Source organism: Polypterus senegalus, chromosome 15 (genome assembly GCF_016835505.1).
Source record: "Polypterus senegalus isolate Bchr_013 chromosome 15, ASM1683550v1, whole genome shotgun sequence".
Lineage (NCBI taxonomy): Eukaryota > Metazoa > Chordata > Cladistia > Polypteriformes > Polypteridae > Polypterus > Polypterus senegalus.
In genome coordinates this window covers 52390752-52413386 of record NC_053168.1, presented here as the reverse complement: position 1 = coordinate 52413386, position 22635 = coordinate 52390752, and the positions used below count along the sequence as shown (strand labels likewise).

General features: G+C 35.6%; 1 protein-coding gene across 5 annotated transcripts in view; it reads right to left on the bottom strand.

Annotated features, from left to right (window-relative positions):
- Window positions 1-22635, bottom strand: part of fam126a (family with sequence similarity 126 member A) — a 128549-nt gene that overhangs the window by 74162 nt on the left and 31752 nt on the right. The window contains exon 2 of one of the 5 annotated variants that reach the window (XM_039737699.1): window positions 10068-10164. The exons of the other annotated variants lie outside the window; for them this stretch is intronic. The gene's annotated coding sequence lies outside the window, so the exon portion shown is untranslated. The remainder of the gene's footprint in view (window positions 1-10067; window positions 10165-22635) is intronic. 5 annotated transcript variants of the gene reach the window in all.

Here is a 22635-nt window from a genome sequence, read left to right as displayed (position 1 = left end):
TACCTGAACAATGTAAAGTAAGTCTAAAATACCTACACAATAACTATAATCATAATAAACAAACAATAAAACCGCCGAGAAGCCGTGGATTAAATAAAAAGGCTGAAGTTATCAGCAGGGAGACGTGAATCCCAACCCAATATGTATAAAAAAAAGAAACAAACAATTTTAGAGAGCATGTTAAGGATGAAGTGAATACCATTGCCGACTTACTGCTCCAATAGGCTGGATTCAATTCTTCAATTGTTTTGAACCAATTTCTATATCACAGGAATTTAACACTTACAAAATAGCAGAGTTTTGTTTCTCATTGAACAAGAGAAAAAAAATTAAGTTTCAGTGCTTTGAATTGAAAGTCACAAAAAAAAACCAAATAAAAAAACACATCAACGGAGCACTGATTATTCAGTAAAGGTAGAGAACTGTAAAGGGTCTGAATGCTTTTGCAAAGTACAGTAACTGTTAGTGACAATAGTTTCATGGCTAGCATGACACTGGGCAACCAGAACAATACATTTTTCTCCTTTCACAGTTCTGCCTGATGTAGCCGAGTAGCTAGTCATTGTTTAGAATTTGGATCAAGCCAGGATGCAGAACTTCTCACTGACTGTTTCTATCCCTGAAATCATAGGAAACTGACTCACAAGACTATACAGAGTACATTGTGACAAAGATAGCAATTATAACAGTATTGCACATTTCATAGAAAAAATGCTAAATTAAATTTGATTAAGTAAAAGGATGGATGAAGAGTTGAAGTACTTGTTACTATTTAGTACTAGTTACTTTTTCTTCAAGTCTTCTTGACCATTCCAACAGCACCTTTCATTATGTGTAAATGCAGATTGTAAGATGCACATATACAGTATGTGTGAACTCGATGCAAATGAGCCCACGGTCCCGGAGTATACTGTTTCAGTTTGAGGTACAGCAGCACCACAGCCTAGATCTATGGGCCTATCTATATATAGAATTCACTAAGGCAAGACGACCATGGAAAGCACGTCGGAAGGGGCGTGGATTCACTAAGCTGCCGACAAGTGAGACATCTATGGCGCACGCAGGAAGGAGCCACGCCCACCAACTCCAAGACCAGTGGATACAACGACAACTCACAGAGCCACACCCACCAACTCGGACGCAACGACACAGAAAAACCGGCGTCATTTATATTCGTCTGTCGTAGAGGTCACATGCAGCTCCGACCCACGTTGACTGCTAATAGAGGCATGTTTCTCGTGGAGGTGAATCGCCATATGCGGCGTGTAAAACTGTTTGCAGGGTATCCCATGGGATCCTTAAAGCGTTCCTTTACAAGTGAGGTTAAAACACAATGAAGTGAGCAGTCTTTAAAAAATGAGCTTTTGGTTACGACGCACGACTGCGTGCACCATAGCAAACTGTTTTACATGCTACATACAGCAATTCGCATCCGCGACAAACATGCGTCTTCTTAGATACTCCTGCACTTTTTTCAAACCCCCCTCCCACCGTGGTCGGGTGTCTTGGTGGATTATATATAGAAAGGCAGCCAGTGTTGGTTCGTTCCGTGCATTGGTTAAAACCCAATGAAGGAAGCAGTCTTTAAAAACCAATAAGCCCTGTGCCTCTGCTTCATTACCGTCTCACCTGCTTCACCAATGCAGGCCCCGCAACGGGTGATCCGGCTGCGTCATTCCCATGACCCGCCGGGCAGCCAACCGGGTAACCAAAGTCTTTGGGTTCAGGGGGGAGTATGGTTACAAAGCTGAAACTTAAAGGAATTGACGGAAGGGCACCACCAGGTGTGGAGCCTTTCGCTTCATTTGACTCAATTCAGGAAACCTCACCCGGCCCGGACACGGACAGGATTGACAGCTCTTTCTCGATTCTGTGGGTGGTGGTGCATGGCAGTTCTTAGTTGGTGGAGCGATTTGGCTGGTTATTTCAAAGCGAGCGAGACTCCGCCTGCTAAATAGTTACACGACCCAACAGCGGTCGGCGTCCAAATTCTTAGAGGGACAAGTGGCTCTCAGCCACGTGAGATTGAGCATTAACAGGTCTGTGATGCACTTGTATGTCCAGTACTGCACGCGCGCTACACTGAATGGATCAACGTGTGTCTACCCGGCGCGGGGAAGCCGTTGAACCCAATTCGTGATGGAGACCGTGGCTTCCACGAACAAGAAATTCCCAGTACGTGCAGGTCATACGCTTGCACTGTTTACGTCCCTGCCCTTTGGAAAGCCCCCCATGGTCGAGTGACTTGGTGGATGATATATAAAAAAAAGCAGCCGGAACCGCAAAGAACAATGAAAAATCAACATGGAAACCGACTGAGGCGGTGTTTGGAAAATTAACAGTCAACGTGACTCACAGGTGCGTGTGGACTGTACACAGACGAAAGCGACTCAGGTAGGGAGTTGGGGCGGGCACATAAGCGGGCAGTGCATACTGAGCGGCGCCGTTCAACCCGTCCCCGCTTTGGAAGGAGAAAGCGCGACGGCGCTCCTCCAGTTTTCAGTCACGAACAATTATATGTTGGTTCGTAGCGTGCATTGTTGCAATGTTACTTTTCTTGGTGGTTTATTAAATTACAAATTTTTCAAATGTTTATTTTTTCCTCTGTGCTTAAAAATCATTTAAAAAGCGGCCTGATTATGCGGGGCTAGTTAGCCAAATTTTGTTGATTCTTGGGATTCTGTTTTCGTCTACAAGCCCAAGTGCCGGCACTGCTCAGCTCTTTTCTCGAGATTTACTGAAAAACAGCTGCTATATTTCATGCTGCAATTTATTCTAAACACCCACATGAAAAATAGTACTTTTCTCTATTAACAGATAATACAGTATACAATAACATCACTATTATCTTTTAACCAGCAATTCTAGTGTTTGTGTGCACTCTTCAGGTAAAAAAGTTGATAATCTATTTTTCTATGGACTATTATTGAAAAAAAGACTGCTGGGTGTTTATACATAACATATAATTAGATCTGTAAAATAGTTAAAACTAAGAGCAAGAGATCAACTGGTTCTAAAGAATTAATAATTATTAAACATTATGTATTCAAAACAAGTATTGTAGTGTTACAATAAGGAAAAAAGAAAACTGGAGAAAAGACACTTGATTGTTTAATTGATTTTGATATTTTATTAATTAAAATGATCCATAATTTTCAGCATTTCTGCCAGATGTGATCCATTCATCAAGACTGGCCTCTTCAGAGTTTTTAAACTAATGTAGTGATTTAAATGGATCCACCTCCAGAAAAAATTATTCATAATTTTATATAGCACCATTCCAAGCAAAAGTCCAGGTCAAGTGTGATGCAAACAGATAAAGAAAAAATAAAATTACAAATATATATTAAAGCAATAAAAATTCAAATGTAAAAATCCTAACTAATGTGAACATGAAATAAAAATGAAATAATGCTTCCTGCCCTGACTCCATTCTTTGGAAGAAATTGTCCAGCAACTTTAAAAATTCCTCAAAGTCCTTTGTACATATCCCAATAATATCCACAGTGGAGTGTACTTCAGTCCAGTTGACATTCTGCACTTTCTTTCTAAGTCATTAAAAAGTTTGCCCCAACCTTTTTTTGAAACTTTTTGAGAAGTAATGCCCATGACCTCATTGAGCTCCTCCTATATGTGAGCTTTAACTTTTGCCACTGTTTTTATCTCTCTGTCAAGCTTGGTAATCTTCCAGCTACCACTGCAATAAGCCTCCGTTTTTTTTTTACTTGACCATTGGTTGCTATTTACCTTCCAGCCCAAGCTCCTCATAGCTGTCTTTAATATGTTGACCTAATGAGCAAAGAATCGTAATAGATAAACCTAACCAGAATCTGAATCCATAAGAAACAAATCAGTAAAGTAAAATTCAAAGACAACCACAATAGTTTTATTACTTTTTTCAAGCCAGAGTTTTTTCTTTTTAATACAAATCAGTTTTACTGCAGAACTTGACTTTTAAATGCGTTGCATTTTCAAACAAGTGGACCATGGAAGATTTTCTAAAAAGCAACATGATGCATTTAATTGAAACATACTAACAAATGTGGATATACATTAGGGGTGTCTTGGTTCATTCAGTTCTTCAGCGTTGAGGTGAAGGACAGGATGGTGCCTTGAGATTGACCAACTAGGGTTATAGCTCTCATTTTCATATTTAAAAAAAGGGTGGGGAAAACAAGATGTTATGTTGCCAGGGAATTCTGGGAAAGCCCAAGCCAGACAACCGAGTCTCCAATTGTTAGTCACTCATCAAATTCTATAGAAATGTGCACCATCTTTTTATTCCTGTACAGACACTTGACAGGGCATGAGCCTGAAAATATTATCTGCACATACTTTATAGACCAGAAGGAGGTCTGCCTGTGTACTCCGTTGAATCTTTTAAAAAGAGGTTACAAAAGAACAAGTTTCTGTGGACAGTTGCTGTATACCCCTTATTCGCTGCATTTATGAAGTAAAAAGTGTTTGCATACTTGGACTACATTTAAAATGTCTCTTGTTCTTGTGGATGTTGTTTTCCTGACCTTATGAGAGGAGTTAAAATAATTAGCATATCTAAATTCATAGACATTGCCCTCTGCTGGAAAAAAGACTGGCCTTCTCTTTGCACATTAGAAAGGAGCAACTACCCAATATAGATAAATGCAATTACCTTAAGATGTTGTATATGTATAAGAGTAGAGGCGATTGAAAGACTAACCAGTAAACTGATGAAGCAGCAACTTTTGCTAGACTTGTACTTTTTCTGTGGTGTTAAAGTGGGAACTAAGCCCTTAGATGCACAGTTCAATTTACTGATCAATCTAATCATGCTAACCTATGATCACAATCTCTGTGCAGTGAGCACAAGATCCTGAAATGACATTCCTACAGAGGTTTTCTCAACTCATGCTCTATGGTAAGGGAGGATGGAAACAACAAGAGAGGAATTGCTGCTTCTCTGCAAGAGGAGAAATTTAAGGTTGCTGCAAGGTTATTGCCTAGTTGGCTCCAAACATGGGTTATACCAAGAACAGCCCAACAAAAGAACATGTGGATGAAGACTTGCAAATTACAGAGGAATAACCTCCCTTGCATGGTCAGTGAAAGGCTGGAAATTCCTGAAGGGTATCTGGTAACACTTGCTAAAGATACAGGATCCTAGACTGTAAAACTCTGCATGTTAATGTAAGCCTGATGAAGGGAAGCTGGTGGACAATAAAGTAAAGTTACACACTTAAAAGATCTTTCATTTATTAAAACAAGTGTGGATACACATGCTGTTTTTATAATGGAATGTTTTGAAAGATTGTTCAGTTTTAGGTTTATAATGTAACTATTTTGATGTGTGTTTTAAAAGTGCTTGTCATTCTGTATACACAAGCTTAATTTACTTGAAAATGTTTACAAACCTCCTTATATATTTTGCAAATGCTGCATTAAATTCAGAAAACAAATTAACAAAAAAAAAAAAACACACACACTTCTATTCATTCCTCAGATGATATTCTATATACAACTTCCAGTCTACAAAGTCTTGAAAATATAAAACTCCGGTCAGCAGGCCATATGTGACAAAGATGACAGCCACAGACAAAAAAGACTATCCCTCATCTGGTTTTCTCCGTTATATAAGAAGACAACCATAATCCTTATCACAAAACAGCTGCAGATTTTCTTTCACCCCAATGTTTTCATCCGATTCAAACCTACTGTTTAATGTTCTTTGAAATTAATATAATGGACTGCATTGCTTGATTGAGCTTCCAGTCTACAATCTCAGAAATGCCAAAAAGTGTTTTATATTCTGTATTTAATTTTGAAATTCATGAAGATGCATATTGTTTTTACACCTACAGTACTAGATCTATTAATTCCCCACACTATTAACTTTATTTCAGCTCCTTTTGTAAAGCAACTTGTTATAAAAAGAGCAAGTAAACGGGTAGCCAACAGTTAAATGATTAATATTTGCATTGCTGATCACTGAGGATCAGCTCAATTAAATCCTAAAGACAGAAAGATATGTGGGCCACACTGTAAAGCAGAGGTTATTCTTGTTGCTATACAGGCATAGAATTGTGGGTTTAAATCCCGGCTATGTCATACGTTTCAAGTTGTCCTTGTGTCTGTGATTTTGTGAATATTCTGGTTTACTCCTACATCCCAAAGGATGTCCAAGTTAAGTTAACTGGAAACTCAAAATTTTCTCTGTATGAGTGAGCATGGGTGTGAATGAATGTGCTCTGTAATGTACTGGCACTCTCTCCAGGGTGGGTTTCTGCCAGAATAGGTTTTGGCCCACTGCAACACTATATTAGAAATAGCAGAAAGAAAATAACGCCACAGACGTTAAGCACCAAGGCTAGTAATTCACTTATATAACAGTTTGATTTTCTCAGAGAAAGCACACTAAAATGGTAAAATAACCATCATCATAAAATAGAACTAAGCTCAAGCCATTTTATTAAACAATGTTACTTTACAGCAGTGCTTCTCAATTATTTTCTGTCATGCCCCCCCAGGAAGAAGAAAACATCTCGCGCCCCACGCGCGACTATAAATAGTATCATTTGTCTATAAAATTGTTATAAGTACATCTCTGCATAACACTGTATCCTTATTAACGTATAAGAGAATAAAAAAAAGAAAGAAATATGGACCAATTTACAACAAAGAATAGCTTTATTAAATGTAACAGAAAAGATTTAAAGTGCATTCTAAATTCAAAAAAAAATTAAAAGAAAAATAAAAAAGCATGTGCCCCGAGGTCAAACGCGCCCCCCGCGCCCCACTATTTGAGAAACACTGCTTTACAGTAACAGTAAATTTCCTTAACAGTAAGGAAAAGCTTCTATTTTCAAAACTGACTAAAAGGCTGCATTCACTGGCATTCAATGATGATTGTGAAAACAGTGTCAAAATGTGTAAAAATCCCAAATTTGTACCAAAATATTTCAAACATACCATTAAATCAGTTTTTGCATTTGTTGAGCCTAAAATCTACACTATAGTTAATGTGGAATATTTTAAAAGCATATTAAAACAATGTACATAAAAATATCCTAAACAAAAATGTAGCTGTTTAATTTGCAATATATTAACAAATGCCTTTAGACTAAATGTCCAACAAGAGTTATATATAGTATAATAAGGCAAGGATAATTGTAGTTAACCTTAAGCTCTAAAGCGCAGTTACTGATCTGAAATACACATTTAAAATTCTTTGAAGATTGACATTATACTAGAAAATCCCTTTGCTGCTCTTCTACCTTGAAAGCAGGAAGAATCCAAAACAGCAGAAATCAAAATATGACATAAAATTCCAAATACATTAAAACTGTTTTCATTCTTAACCTCTGAAAAGCAGCTTATCCATGAACTAAAGTAAAACACACTAAATGAAATTACTTACAGCAGAGGTTAAGCCGATACCTTGTGGAGAGCTGATAACTGATACTACAGGAAACAGTGTCAGTTCTAAAATAGTAAAACAGACTGCTTCATTTCCTTTCAATTTGCTAATCTAAAAATCATTTTAAACAAGACACAAACCTTTAGAAGTTACATTAAAAAAAAAAAAGTTATGTAAACAGGGCCGATAGTTTCTACAAGTACAAGAACCCTAAGGGGAACAAAAAGACAAAACCAATTACCTGCAATACTTCCACTGATGCATCATTTTTTAATCTTTTATCAAAAAGTTACATCTGCATTTTGTACAACTCAGATTTCATGTCCTCATTTCTCCAGTTGTACATCCTCCAAAATGTGTTCATTTATAAACCTTTACATCAGATAAGTAGTTGACAAAATATAAACATTTTATGGTGCTGGCAGCTATAATGACCTACAGTACTGCATGAAAAGTGACAGTTTGTCTGCAGGATCTTCAAAATCTTGAATATCAAGTACTATTGTTTGTGCGTTTGTAACACTAAATGAACTCTAGTCTTAATTATATTCTTCATACCATCTAAAACTATCCTGCCAAAATGTCTGCCTATTATCATAATTTAAATGCTTAAAGCTATAAAGGTAATATATACAGTAATCTTAATACATTGTGAAGTGGTGTTAAACTGACAAAAAGTGCCCACCAGGTTTGACAGAAATAGATCCCACAAAGGACCTTTAAAATAGTCACACTGGTGGGTGAGGAGCCCCAGTGTTTTGATTGTGCTCTCTGTGAAGAGTGTAATCTATATATATAATTCACTAAGGGCACGCAAGACAGTGAGCGCAAGCAAGACGGTGAGCACGTGCAAGACAGAGAGCCACACCCGCCAACTCTAAGACCATGAGATACGCTCGACAGAGCCCCGCCCACCAACTCTAACTAAGGGCAAGCAAGACCGAGAGTGCATGCAAGACAGAGAGCCACACCCGCCAACTCTAAAACCATGGGATACGCACAACAGAGCCCCGCCCGCTATCTCTAATCCTACCTCCGCGTCTATCGTCGCTCTCGATCAAACAGCAATAATTAGCAAAACAAACAAAGATAACTGGCAGTAACAGTGCAAAATTCACAATTGGTATGCCAGTTTAAAAAGATACGTTTTGACGGTAGTTTTAAAATGTGTTATTGAATTGAGCTGATGTACTGTATATGAGAGAGAAGAGAATTCCAGAGTTGAGGAGCACTATGAGAGACGCTCGAGCTCCCATAGCACAGAATTTGATGTGTGGTACAGAAAGTACAGCTGCAGATGAGAACCAGAGTGAGCGAGACGAGTGTCAGTCTATAGGAAATCAATGAGGTTCTGGAGAGCTTTAAATGTTAAGAGCGGTATTTAGCATTGTATTCTGTAGTTAACAGGGAGCCAGTGAAGTTGAGAGAGAATAGGTGTATGTTCAGTGGATTTAGAACAGGAGGTTATTATCCTGGCAGCAGAATTTTGAATAAATTGTAAGCGATGGATACGTTTTTGTGGGATGACAGACAGAATACCATTACAGTAACCTATACATGAGGTGACTATGGCATTAACCAATACTTTAGTACTGTGTTGCGCAAGAACAGGACGAAGTTTAGAAATGTTTCAGAGATGGAAGAAAGCAGTCCGAGAAATGTTACTTATACAGGAGGAATTATTTAATAATAATAATAATAATAATAAATTATTATTGTTATTATTATTTAATAATTGCCATTATTAGTGTTTAAATAGATATAAATAATTGCATGTAAACGATTTGCCAAAATCTGTTGTATGTACACGATACTGTTTAAAACATTATTGTTTTTTCATCAGAAAACCTGGTTTCCCACTCGCAATAGGGCGGACGCGCGGACTTATCGTGTCGACTGGGCAACACATTGAATGCGGCTTCTATCTGTATATGTTTATGCTTTCCGTAGCCTGCTACAGGAAGGTACTCTCTTGACCATTGCCATTGGTTTCGCTCCTTGCTATTTTTGTTATACTGTGACGGTGGTTTTCTAAGCCTTTGTTATACTGAATTCCTTTCTCACCATTTTCCATTCCTAATCTTACACCGCCGTATGCTATGGCGGGCTTCAGCTAGTATAATAATAAGGGAAAATTGTTTGCAAGCTCTGTTTGCACTGGGTAGCATAAAATCAAAACTTAAGTCTGACTTTCTGCTGGATGCAGCACAAACAATTATGAGCATGTCACTTAGGGGATTCCCGTGTATGTCTTCAACTGCAGCTCTACAATGACACTTTTCAGTAATCCACGATGAAACACAAACCACATATAAAATAAAGTGGTAATAGGTTAGTATGCACTTAAATTAAAAGAAAAAAAAAAACCTCACCAATAATGCTATCAGTCGATTAGGAAGCTGTATAACTAACACACAGAAAGGCAGGTCACACACAATCATATTTCTACACTTAGATTGAAATCATTATTTCAGTCTAACAAGACATCATTACACTGTGTAAGTAATATAGAAGTAGAAAACCCACAACACCACATAAAACTCATTAGGCAAAGCTTTGAATCACCACAATTTAAACAATTTAAAAGCTCAACTGATCAAAAACTGATAAATGATGTAGACTACATTTAATTAAATGCTACTAAAGAAACAGGTTAAAATGGAATTGCTCCTACCTTGTGCGATTCTTCAAAATAACAGCTATTCGCGGACTCATTAACTACTCATAAACAATGCCAAGGATCAGTTAAAAATTTTTCTTCTCCAATATTGCTAGAAAGAAGGGGGAAAAGTGCTTATGAGAAATGTAAGTGCTCAACAGTGAAAGTTGAGAAGAGGAGTGTACTAAGCTTTTACAAAGAATTGATATTATATCATAAATTAATCAATTTGTTTTAATATGTACACCTATTCTCTAAAGGACTTTAAGGCAGGTGTCAGTTAAAAAAAACAACACACATCATTTAATTCTGGCAATCTCTATCAAGCCACCCAGAGAACACAAAATTGCAAAGACGTCTGTGCTTAAGTAATACATTAAGTGGGAGGTTTATAAACAATTCCTTTCTTTCAAGCTGCACTTGTAGTTTAACTACAATATACAGCATGCATGACTGCAGAGATAAATGGTTGACATTTTTTACTCTACAGTTCTTATTAGTTCTGTAGAGAATAAACACTACTAAATACAATATGCTTGCAACAACAACATTTATTTATATAGCACAAGTTCACAATGAACGTCTAAGTTCCGCTTGACTATTCTGTAGATTACTACTTAAGGAAAATCTCATTTCTGGGACAAGATAAATGAAAATAAATCTCTAAAATAAAACTTCATCCCCATTTTTATGCAGACTGAAGTTGAAAGTTGCAATTGATAACAAAGCTCCCATGATAAATCAAAACCTGTAAGAGACATGCCCTCTTACTAGGAGTTACTCCATTATGTTGCACATGAGGAGAACTCCTCTTGACAAACTATTCTCTTTCTGAATACATCAGGTTGTGCTGTAAAGTAGATGCTGGGGATTCGTAATGTGAATTCTAAGGTCAGTCACTGTAAATTTTATGAGCCCATCTGCCTAATAAAGCACTCTTCACTCTGAGGTGCCACAACTAAGTATTACAAAGCTGCTTTGCTCTACCTGTTCTTGGGAACAGTATGTTTAATTTTTGAGTCTGAATTTAAATATGAACTGCATAATTTAAACTTGGGCTCCATGGAATTATTTTAGGCATTACAGAGTCCACTGTAGCAACACTCTACATTATGTAGTGATAACCCATTCATCCATCCATCCATTTTCCACTCTCACATCAGATTACAAAAGCAGCACTGGCAAGCAAAATCCAGCTCTGGGTGGATGGATGGAACATCCATAAGAACACTCTGAGTACTGCATATGCACACTCCAAACTGCAGGTAAACCCATTTAAAACCCTAGGGTGCAAGTGCTGTGAAACTGAATATTGTCAGTATCTTAACAATTAACAAGAACTCTACCCATAATTTTCTAATTTCAAAAATTAGGCCATTTTATTCATCTTAATTGTGCCAGTTTTCATGAGGTATAGTTATGAAAATTGCCCAACACACCACTTAACACTTTTCTTGCATAACTTCAACTTTACCAGCAGTATTCAAATTCCATTTTTAAAAGTGAATCTACACTTGGCATACAACCTAAAAGCTAATACTGTATACGCAGAAGCAGGGAAGAGCAATACAGGCCAAAGAAAAAAAGTAATTATCACAACACTCAATAAACAATGCATTATATACACCAGAAGGATGCTTTTCAGTTTATCTACAATTTAGGATGCACAAAGAATCTGAATATACCACCAATGCTTTCTTTTTATTTTGAGAAAAAAAAAATGAATATACATCTGGAATAATAAAACTGAAAGCTTCAGTGTTGCAGTAGTCACATGGTTACATTTTAATAGTTAACCCAGTCATTTCCTGTAAACAAACTGCATCCTCTGTGGTGTTACCCTCTAGCAGTGTTGTGGAACATTACTTTTAAAAGTAACTTAGCTACATTACTTATTAATTATATAAAAAAAACACAAAATACATTATATAGTTATTTGTTATAAAATGTATTGCATTACAAAGTTTACTTTTTCTTATGTATGAAAAACTGCACATTTCACTCACCAGCATCTGTTACTAAATCCTAAGCCGACATATGAACCTTCACGAAACTGAGCAAAAATACAGCCAAATTTAATCATTTTCTTGTGTTTAATAAATACATTTTAAGCACTTTAAGCTATAAAGTAAATAACATTCATTCCCCTTTTTCTTCATGAACCCGTGCCCCTGAAGATTTACGGTATAACCACTGTCCGCTCTGCCTCAAAATCACAAAGTTTCAAAAGTTCTACAGCAAATAACTACATTAAAGCTAAATTAACATTTTATTTATAGGTTTCTGTTGCTGAATTGCACACAGCTCACTCTTTTCTGTTTGCTTCTGCTTGGTTGTGCAATTAAGTCCTGCAAAGGACAAGTGTACCATCCACCGCATTTGCTTCTTGCCTTGTACTCTTTGGTGCTGCAATAATCATTGGCTTCTAATGACCCTAAACTGGACCAATTAAATTTACCCCTCAGTACATGCAGGATTAAATGTAAATGTATAGTTTTTTTCAGTTCTTTTAGCTTGATTGCATGTTACACGTGTGCTTAACCCCTTCCTCAGCGTGCACATGCACAATGTTACACTGACAGCAGCAGGCAAAGTTTTGGTGAAAAAAAGGCAATACTTCTGTGAAATATCACAGTATTCTCCCCCACCAAACACAGTGACACATTTTTTTTTGTAATACAGGTTTTTTTAGCTCAATAAAATAATTATTGCATTAGGTTGCTCGATACTTTTAAAAGCAATCCAACTATGTAATGCACGTTACTATTAATGATTACTCCCAGCACTGCTCTCTATTTATTTTGGTTGACTACAACATTCCCAACATATTAGCTCTTCACTTATTTCATATGACAAGGCTTGCACAACACTGAAATTAGTTGAAATTCTGTCAACTAGCTATGGCTGTATGTGCATGTAAATACCTGTATTCTCAAGGAAACTAACTTCTGTCTGTATATTACATGGTACACAGTGATTGAAGAATAAGATGTCAGTATAAAATTTACATCTTAAAAAATTGTTTTGTACATCTTTTATTTGTTGGATAAATCTTACTTGTTTTTCACTTCTCCCACCCTGTGTGCCAGCACAGAAGATGAGAAAGGATACTGCAAAAGAATAAGCGAAGTTGACAATTACAACAAATACAAAAGTAGCAAGTGACCTAAAAACATTACAAAAAACGCAGCCCTCTCAGATTGAAGATCATCACAAGACATTGAAAATGACCCACCAAAAATGATCATCAAGTCAGTCAATAAAATGAATAAATAAATCAGATATTCTGCGGTGGGCTGGTGCCTTGCCCGGGATTTGTTCCCGCCTTGCGCCCTGTGTTGGCTGGGATTGGCTCCAGCAGACCCCCATGACCCTGTGTTAGGCTATAGCAGGTTGGAAAATGACTGACTGACTGAAATCAGATATTTATCGATATCGTATTATTGCCCAGCCTAAACAAAGGTTAAAAAAAAAAAATGTAATTATTGAGACATCACCTGCATAGATGTGATCTACCCTACCCATTTCAAAAATAGGCCAGCTGTATTTGATATCAGTAAATCTGCTTGCTATAAAGAAAAGAAAAAGTTTCAAAGCAACCCACCACCCACACACAGTCTCAGAACTAGACTGTAAACTCAATAACCTCAATATTCAAAATCAGCCACACCAAAAATAGTAGTAGGGGAAGAGTATTAGACAGCAAATACTCAATATAATAAATACTGAGTAATGTAAAATATGCCACACAAATTTAAACTTGAAAACAGTAGATTTACAACAGTTTTATTACACAGAGCACATTCTAATCGAAGGGGAAAAAAATTACATTATGTAACAGATACAGAAATGTATTGGGAATACAGCAGCCCTGATTAATATTTAATCTCTGTAAAATTGACCGTTTTTCTAACTAGATACATTACACTTCATACACATCATAAAACATCAGTCCATAATTTTATGGACATCCAAAACATTCTCTCTGTCATGACTGATTGGTATGAACATCAGGATACAAACAAATCAATTCAAAAATATTACAGTATTAAGCAGGGATTATTTTAATCAAAAACCCTCAAACACATTCTTGAGCATTATATCCTATAAATGTGTTATCCTAATGTTACTTGCCATTATGTATTCCAATTAGCACCATTTTCTTTAATGAAAGACCTTGTGAGAAGACTTTCAGTGCACTTTGGGGGAAAAAACATTTTAAAAAAAAAAATGTGCCAAAGAGATTTGTAGCCAGAAGGAGTTTTTGTTTCTAAAGGGAAGACTTTATGGCCTTGTTACTTTGATTTTTATGAAATTAGAAATTAGAAAAGTCTAAATCTAAGATAATGTCATGAAGGCAGGGCTGATTTGGCTGTGCCTGATAAAGGTTATTACTGGAAATGTTCTGTTCCTGCTAGATGGGTACTTGTATCACATGGGTATTCAATCCTAGCCCAAGACACAAGCATGACTGCATGTTTTAAAAGTAACCAGTACCTAAACAAGAAACTGATTTCTGTATTTTTTTGAACTTCCAGTGTTCTTGTTAGCTACAGTACTTTAATTTTAAAAAGGTCCCAACGGTGTCTGTTTCACTTTTCACTGAAGTGTGCACAATAACATCTGTGTTCAAAATGTTTTAAAAATAAAAAGCTTAGTGTGTGTGTGTGTGTGTGTGAGTGAGTAAGAGTGTGTGCCCTGCAGTGGGATGGCGCCCTGCCCAGCGTTTGCTTCTTTCCTTGCGCCCTGTGTTGGCTGGGATTGGCTCCAGCAGACCCCCGTGACCCTGTAGTTAGGATATAGCGGGCTGGATAATGGATGGATGGATGGAACTTTTTTTTTGTCTGCCCTGGGGAATTTGTTTAAGTGTTTTTTTCTAAAGCTTAAATGATTTCCTTTTTCAGAAACATCTATGTAGAACAGATTGATATAAACTAAAAAATATAGTGCACAGATCAGTTTGTTGTCATTCTCATTTCTGGTTGGTCCCTTCAAATTATATAAAGTATGTATAAAATATATATAAATATATAAAATATGTATAAGTGTGCAGAAAGTGAAGGGGGCTGAATATTTTCTGGATCCACTCTATATAGCAGAACTATTAGGTGTTTACATTAACACTTTAAACTTGGGATACATTACTCTCATTTGAGGTTTACAAGCAAATAGTGTTATAAAATATTGACCCACATCTTCATACTATACATATTACGCAAAATGGAACATATATGTAATTTTGGAAGAAGTAAAATGCAAATCATTTTTGTGAGAATCGAATATTTTAAAACAAGCCCAGCTGTGTGCATCACCTTACTGACTGTCTACCTCCTGGGCAACCTTTCAGCTCCAGGAGTATGCTTTCACTTAAAGTCATCTTTAAGTGCTATTGTTAAAGTTCTTTAATGTTGAAGTCTAGAAGAGAACTGCTGCCTGTTCTGTACTCAATTAGGCAACAGCCACTGAAAAAAATGTAACAAATAACAATGTCATTATGCGTAATGCAAATAAATTAAAAAAGGATTTAAAATTTCTGTGAATTCAGAACTAGCTCACCATATTATGGGCTTGAGTAAACATCCACTAGGAAGAAAACAGTGAAACTTAATTTACACATTCAAAAAACTTTGACATCGGTTCTTTTATTACCATAAAATATTTTTTCTCTACAAGGGATGGTACAAAGTTTTTTTGGAATTTAGCAAGAACTTATTAAACACAGTTCTAAAGTGAAAACGTCAGCAGAGGCACAGCTTGTTTATGTCTAGGATTAATGAAGAACTACAAGATAAGATGGAATGTGGTGACTCAATTAAATTTTGTAATACAGTACATCATAAGATGTATGTGGCCTTTATATTTCACCTCAGCATTATACATTTTGCAGCAAATTCACCAGTGTTTCGTACACAACATTTCCAAAATGAACAATGCTTCGAATGCTTCATTTTTACAAGAATTCTGCCACTTCTATTCTCAGTACCTTAAAACTCCTCCTGTGTCTATTTAAGTGAACAGCCTGTATCAAAATAAGTTTATTCAAGCACTCATTTTAATCCACCTGTGTGTCCATTTGGTTGCTTTATCTCTGTCATTCCAAAGGATATTTCATCACAAACATTTTAGTAATAAATCGCATTGCATTTGTCATTCCAATAGATGACATATCACAAACATTAACCCTGTTTTTATGAATCCCATACCAAATGGCATATAAACAGAGATGCATTTGCATTATATTTTGCACTGCAAATGTGAACACTGAGGTTTACATTGATTACTTAGATTTCAGCCCTAGCACAGGTGGTTAATCAAATTTCAAGAGAGTAATGATTTAAACATTTAGTGTAATTTAATCAATGGTTAAGTGTTAAGAGTTCCATATAGTTTAAAATTTTATACCATGCACACACACTACTGTCACATACATAATGACTATAAACACACATTCACATATTGTACATACATAGGCAATTCGAACTGGTATCACTTCCTTGCATTACATTAACAGAACCTGGTTCTAATTAGCTTCCCAATTCATATGGAAGTAGTTATGATTATACTCATTTTTTTCATACTGTAAATGGCTTTTGTATGTTATTTTGTTTTTATTGAGTAAGTGATGTCAAGCTATTTAGCTATTAGCTAAACCAGCGGTTCTCAAACTAGGGTCCACGGTCCCAAAACGGTTTCGGTGGGACCGTGACAAATGATTACATATTTATACTATTTATGTTTTTATAATTATTAACCTTTACCATCCGAGTGGACTAAGTGACTGAGCTCCGTCGTTACCCCCACCACATAGACCCGACCACTAACCCGCTGTTCCGTTATTCGCTGCTATCGCATTGTCTTCCCACCGTTATCGCTCGGCACAAACCAGCCCTTATTTTTATCATAATCAAATATTAATCGATTCTTTCGTAGAATCAAAACACTCTGAACAGTTTTCGTATATTTTAGAAGCAAATAAGAGCTCTAAAGGTGGATACAGATAATCAACAAACAATAATTTTACATTTTTTGTGTTTTTAAGTGGTGAAATTGCCCGCTCAACGCAAATGAAGTAAAAGTGTTCATAATGAGACAATTCAAAATAAAGAGATTGCTAAGAGGCGGTTTAAAAAATCGACAATGAAGAAAAGAGTCTTGATGATCTGGTCGTTCCATTGATTTTGATTTGAATATAATTTTAAGGTCTCATTGAAGCAGAACGACATCTAACAGTGGATAGAATTAGATAAGATCCAAATTCTTCTTGTGAAATAGTGTTTAGTTCCTAAAAGGAAATAGGAAAAATACTTAAGCTTAGGAACTTTCATATTACCCGAACTCTAGGAAAACAATCGCCCGCTGAGAGTAAATACCCGTACTTATTTATTGACATGACTTGAATGCAACATATTTCTGAATTTTATTGTGATACGGAACGAAAAATGAATACTGTACCACAATATAAGAAAAGATAGACATGGTTAAAATGCTTGTACAAGCGGTCTTTTTTTCCCCTGAAGAAGTTACTCTCTGGGATACTCTCTCATGGGTATTTGAAATCTTTTACCATGATCACTTAAAAAATGACGACGAATAAAGAATGTCTAATATTAAATTATATCCTCCTCCATCACGATAACGCTAGATAGCACAGCGCAATCCAAAAAAATTAAAGACTTGACGGAGTTCCTACCTCACCCTTATTTCGTTGACTTCAGAAACTTTTTAAAACTGACAGCTTTCAAAATGAAGCTCGAACTATGGCATGGAAAGTTAGAGAATAAGAACTTTGCCCCATCTCCACAGCTGAACACATATATTGATGAAAATGAGCTTAATGTCGATGACAATATCCTTGAGGTGATGAAACAGCATGTATCAATTCTTAGCGAAGAAATTTCTCACTATTTTCCTGACCTATGAGAATTTGAAAAATACCAATGATTTATCGATAACCCGTTTGTACTCTCCATTAGTGACCTGCCTTCGGAGGACAATTTAATTCAAGAACTGTTTATTGATTTGATAAATGATGGGGGTGCAAAACATGTATTTTGTGAAATATGTTGTAGTGATTTTTGGATTGAATTGGCACAGTCCTATCCCGATGTTGCAAAGATGGCTCTAAGAGTGCGGATTCCATTTGCAACCACCTACGAGTGTGAGACAGCTTTTTCCATACTACTTACTATCAAAACAAAATCTCAAAACAGATTAGATGCGACAAATGATATGAGAGTTGCACTGGCCAAAACAAAGCCAAACAAAGAAGAACTGGTTAAGGCAAAGCAGATGCATCCATCCCATTAAAACTTTAACTTTTAAATTTAATAACTAAGATGTACGTAATATTTTTGGAATAAATAATTGTTAACATATGTTTTATTCACAGTAGCCTGTACCGATGCAGTGCCGCGCAGTGGGTATGTGGCACCCTTGTGCAAAGTATTTGGCGCCCCCAATTTTCTTAAAATAATATTGATATTTTCATTTTTAATAAAAGGGTCCGCGAGCCATTGAACAATTTTTAAATGGGACCACCACACAAGAAATTCTAAAGAAGTTTGAGAACCACTGAGCTAAACAAAAAAGTTTGATGGACTAAATGGTCTCCTTTGTTTGTTATATTTCTAATGTTCAATGCAAGATTTCTTATGTGTTGTCACTTGAAATTAGACATGTCAATTTTAGGACTTGGACTTTGATATCACTGTACATTATTTTCATGTACCGAATACATTTCTTATGCAATTAAGCACAAACTACAAAAAGCACAGTAATTAAAAGAATAATGGAAGAATACATTTCTGCATTTGAAGAAGTCAGTTTCTGTGTAAAACAGGCAAATGCATTCTTGTCACTATCCATCTTCCACCTAAAGACTGAGCTTCTGCTTTAGACTCAAACAGCACAAGTGAATCCATTACTCCTTAAAATTACACTGAATTGTTACTCAAGTAACAAACTCACCAATTACTTTAAAACAAGTCAATGACTTATGTTTACATTTAAGGTTTGCTAAAGATATGAATGTATGATTTTTTTAAAGGACTGCATTTCCATCCAAAAAGATAGAAGGACTTCTATCCTAAACCTTGATATAACAAAAACAAGCTAACCTGTGAAAATATAACATATTAGCCAATAACAGGGGGGTGTAGCATAGACATATTCTTAGTTTGTGAAATCACCAATTACTAATAAATAACTCAACTCAACACTGTGCACTGGCAAGGCATCACAAAACTTCTACATCATATTGTCTGAAACCATTTTGACTATGACAATTATGACATTAATATGGATACAATGCATACAATAGCAAATAAACTAAGTATTATCTGAATTAAAGAAAAAACATAAGAATTAATAAAATAAATGGACAGTCTATGATTTATTCAATATTCAATTTTTATGTCTCTTCTACCCTGGCCAGGATATATTTCTCGGAATTAAATCAGAGATACAAACTAAATTCTTTAACCAGTGTTTCCTACTAAGAAAAATACACTAGAGCACACAAAACAAAAATATCTAAGTCATTTTCATTCCCTTTGCTACATTAATACAAACCTACTGATTAAATCAGTGGTTTTATTTAATGCTTGGCTTTAGTCGATTAGCATATTACAGCATTACAAAGCCAAATGCATACTATGCTGTGGACAATACACAAGATGACACATTGTACATGTCATTTTCTTTTCTGGCATATTTCAGCCTAAACCTTGTACATTCTGCTTCCAGGAATTCAATGTAAATTGTCATCTGACACAAAAAATAAATACCACTTATCCTTTTTTACATAAGTGATGATTATCTGTGATCACTAGCATCATCTGGAAAGATTGCACAGATACTCTATTCTGAAACTCCCATCTATAAATAGAATATTCAGCATGCAGATGCATCAGTTTATTGCTTTTCTTTAGCATTTTATTTTGTGCCAGTTTCAGATAGGTCTATTCAGGCTTACGTTAACACACCAGAGATGGACATAATGTGGAACAGACATTTTGGGAAATGGTAACATCAAAGTCTGTGGACTAAACTGGAAAGCCATTACACTTTATAATGTGTCTTCATGATTAAAACAGCACAAAAGTAAAGCTATAAGTCAACATACTATTCTTTTATTCCAATTTTTAGTTGAACAGCAGTTTTTAATTTTATTTAACACATTTTCTTTAACACATATTAAAGTGTTCCACAAATGAAGCAATTTTCAAAATAGACATCTTTATCTTTTGAATGATTAATGGAGATTTTCATTATTTTATATTCACAAAAAGCTAATGAAACCAGTACACAAAGGCTATTTTAAGTTAAATGCAACAGATATGAATAATTAATTAAATTGAGGTAGACACAGTCATGTAAAGAACTGCACATTTTATAATATTTTGTAAAAAGTACTTCCATGCACATCTAGGGAATACTTCGTAATACAATTTTAAAATACAGTAGGTAAAAAATATCCTATGGCTCACTGGAAGGATTGGCATGTAATAATGCAAAGATGCATAGCATGGATAAGAGTAAACAATAACTATATAAAGAGAACACCAATAAAAATCAGATTGTGCACATGTCCTTGCTGTGCTAAAATCACTATGCAGCTGTCAGTTTTGTATCATTCATTCACTTTCTGGAAATTGATTCCTTAGTCATGAAAATTCAAGCAATGCTAAAAAATGCTACCTTTTCTTAGTTACTTTTTACAGCTATGTACAATTGCGATTTTGAAATATAATTGCTGAATTTTTATTTTATTGAATGTTTACCGTTTACTTAAGACCTGTATCCTTGAATATCTATTGTAGTATAGTTTTCAGTGTAAAATTAACTCTCACCTATTTTTTTCATTTTGCAGATACATGCAGGTGTGCATCATGTCACTCATCAATAAAACATAAGAACATATTGCACTATGATATCTATTACAATTTAATTTGTTCATTTGTCCAGTAAATCACCAATTTTAAAATTATTCTAAACAATCCACAATCCACTTCAGTGCCACAGCCTATCCTGGCTATATTAGGTACAAGGCAGAAACCAGTCCAACACAAACCTCATTTAAGGACACACTACCACTCACATTGATACAGGGGAAATCTGGAAATCTCAAGTTAAATTAACATAAATCTTTGTGGAAGAAAACTGGACCACACAGGAAAAAAAACGGGCAAAAATGTAGAGAACAAGCAAACTCTAAACAGACAGTAAATGGGCACAAAATTAAGACCCAAAATGATCAGTGAAGCAAGAGTACAAACCGATGTGTCACCATACCACAACATCCAAAAAACATGTTAATTCTTTGCTAACAGCATTAAACTGAACATTTCATTAACACAACACACATCCACAATGTAATGATATACTGTGCAGTTTGTATAACTTGATTCTTAAACACAGCATTTGCAGCTGAATTGGTACTGTCGAGATTCAGTGCTGCATAACACCACAGGCATTTCTAAGTTTAGCACTCAGAGTGAATTTTCAATGAATGCACTTTCTGTTATGAGCTCTCCTACACACTCATTCATTAAGAGGAAATAACTTTACATTTACCACCGTAAATCAAAAGGTCAGTAATATAAAAGCCAGCAACATCAAGGCTAAATGAGGTCAGCAATAAAAAGGTGTTTATAAAGTACCACTAATATGAACATTCACAATTAATTGTACTCACTATAAAATTTTACCATATGGTGCAGTAAGCTAAATAATCTTCCTTCTTAATAAACATTGGACCTCTTGGATCATTAATGAATTAAAAAAGTCTTAATGTCAATATTTTAAGATATTTTATGTACTGTACATCAAATACAGTTAATTAAACCACTTGTATTATTGTTAGACCTTTCACAAGACTTCTGTTAATCGTTTCCATGAACAGTGAACAAAAACCTAGTTTAAAGGCTTTGTTTCTTAACTTAAATCAATATTATAAATTGACACAAATAAGCTCCTTAGTTCTCTTCCATTTTGAACATGCAAGATAGCACATTGATGCAGTAGTTAGCATTGTTGTCTCAAAGCTCCACAAGGCTGTTTCAATCCCAGCCAATTTACTGAACTTAGGGAGTATGAACCTTGGCCCAATCAGCAAACGTTCATCTCTAGATACAGTTAAACTACTTAATTAGTGGGGCTAATTAATTACTCTAAATCAGCCTTGTACAAGGGAGTGTGGAAATGTCTTTTTGTCTTGTTGGTTCCTGCTTTGAATTTGATTCTTTTGGGACAGGCTCAAATTTTAGAAACCCTGAACATGAACAAACAGGTTTAGATAATGGATGTCCGAATGGATTCCTGTATTAGAACATCTGTACTATGATGTACTAATGCAACACAAATGCCTCTCCAAATATTTGAGGATACAGATGATTTTGGAGGCATACATTTAGTTAATACAGTACATATCATGAGCTTTATTAAGTAAACCAGTAACAGAGCACTGCACGATAACATGCAGTGAATAAACTTCACTTGACGTGACTTGAGCATTCATAGTTTTCATATTCTCTCTGTACATTTAGCATTCATTTGCTCAGACGTTGATGCACTTGCTGCTTCC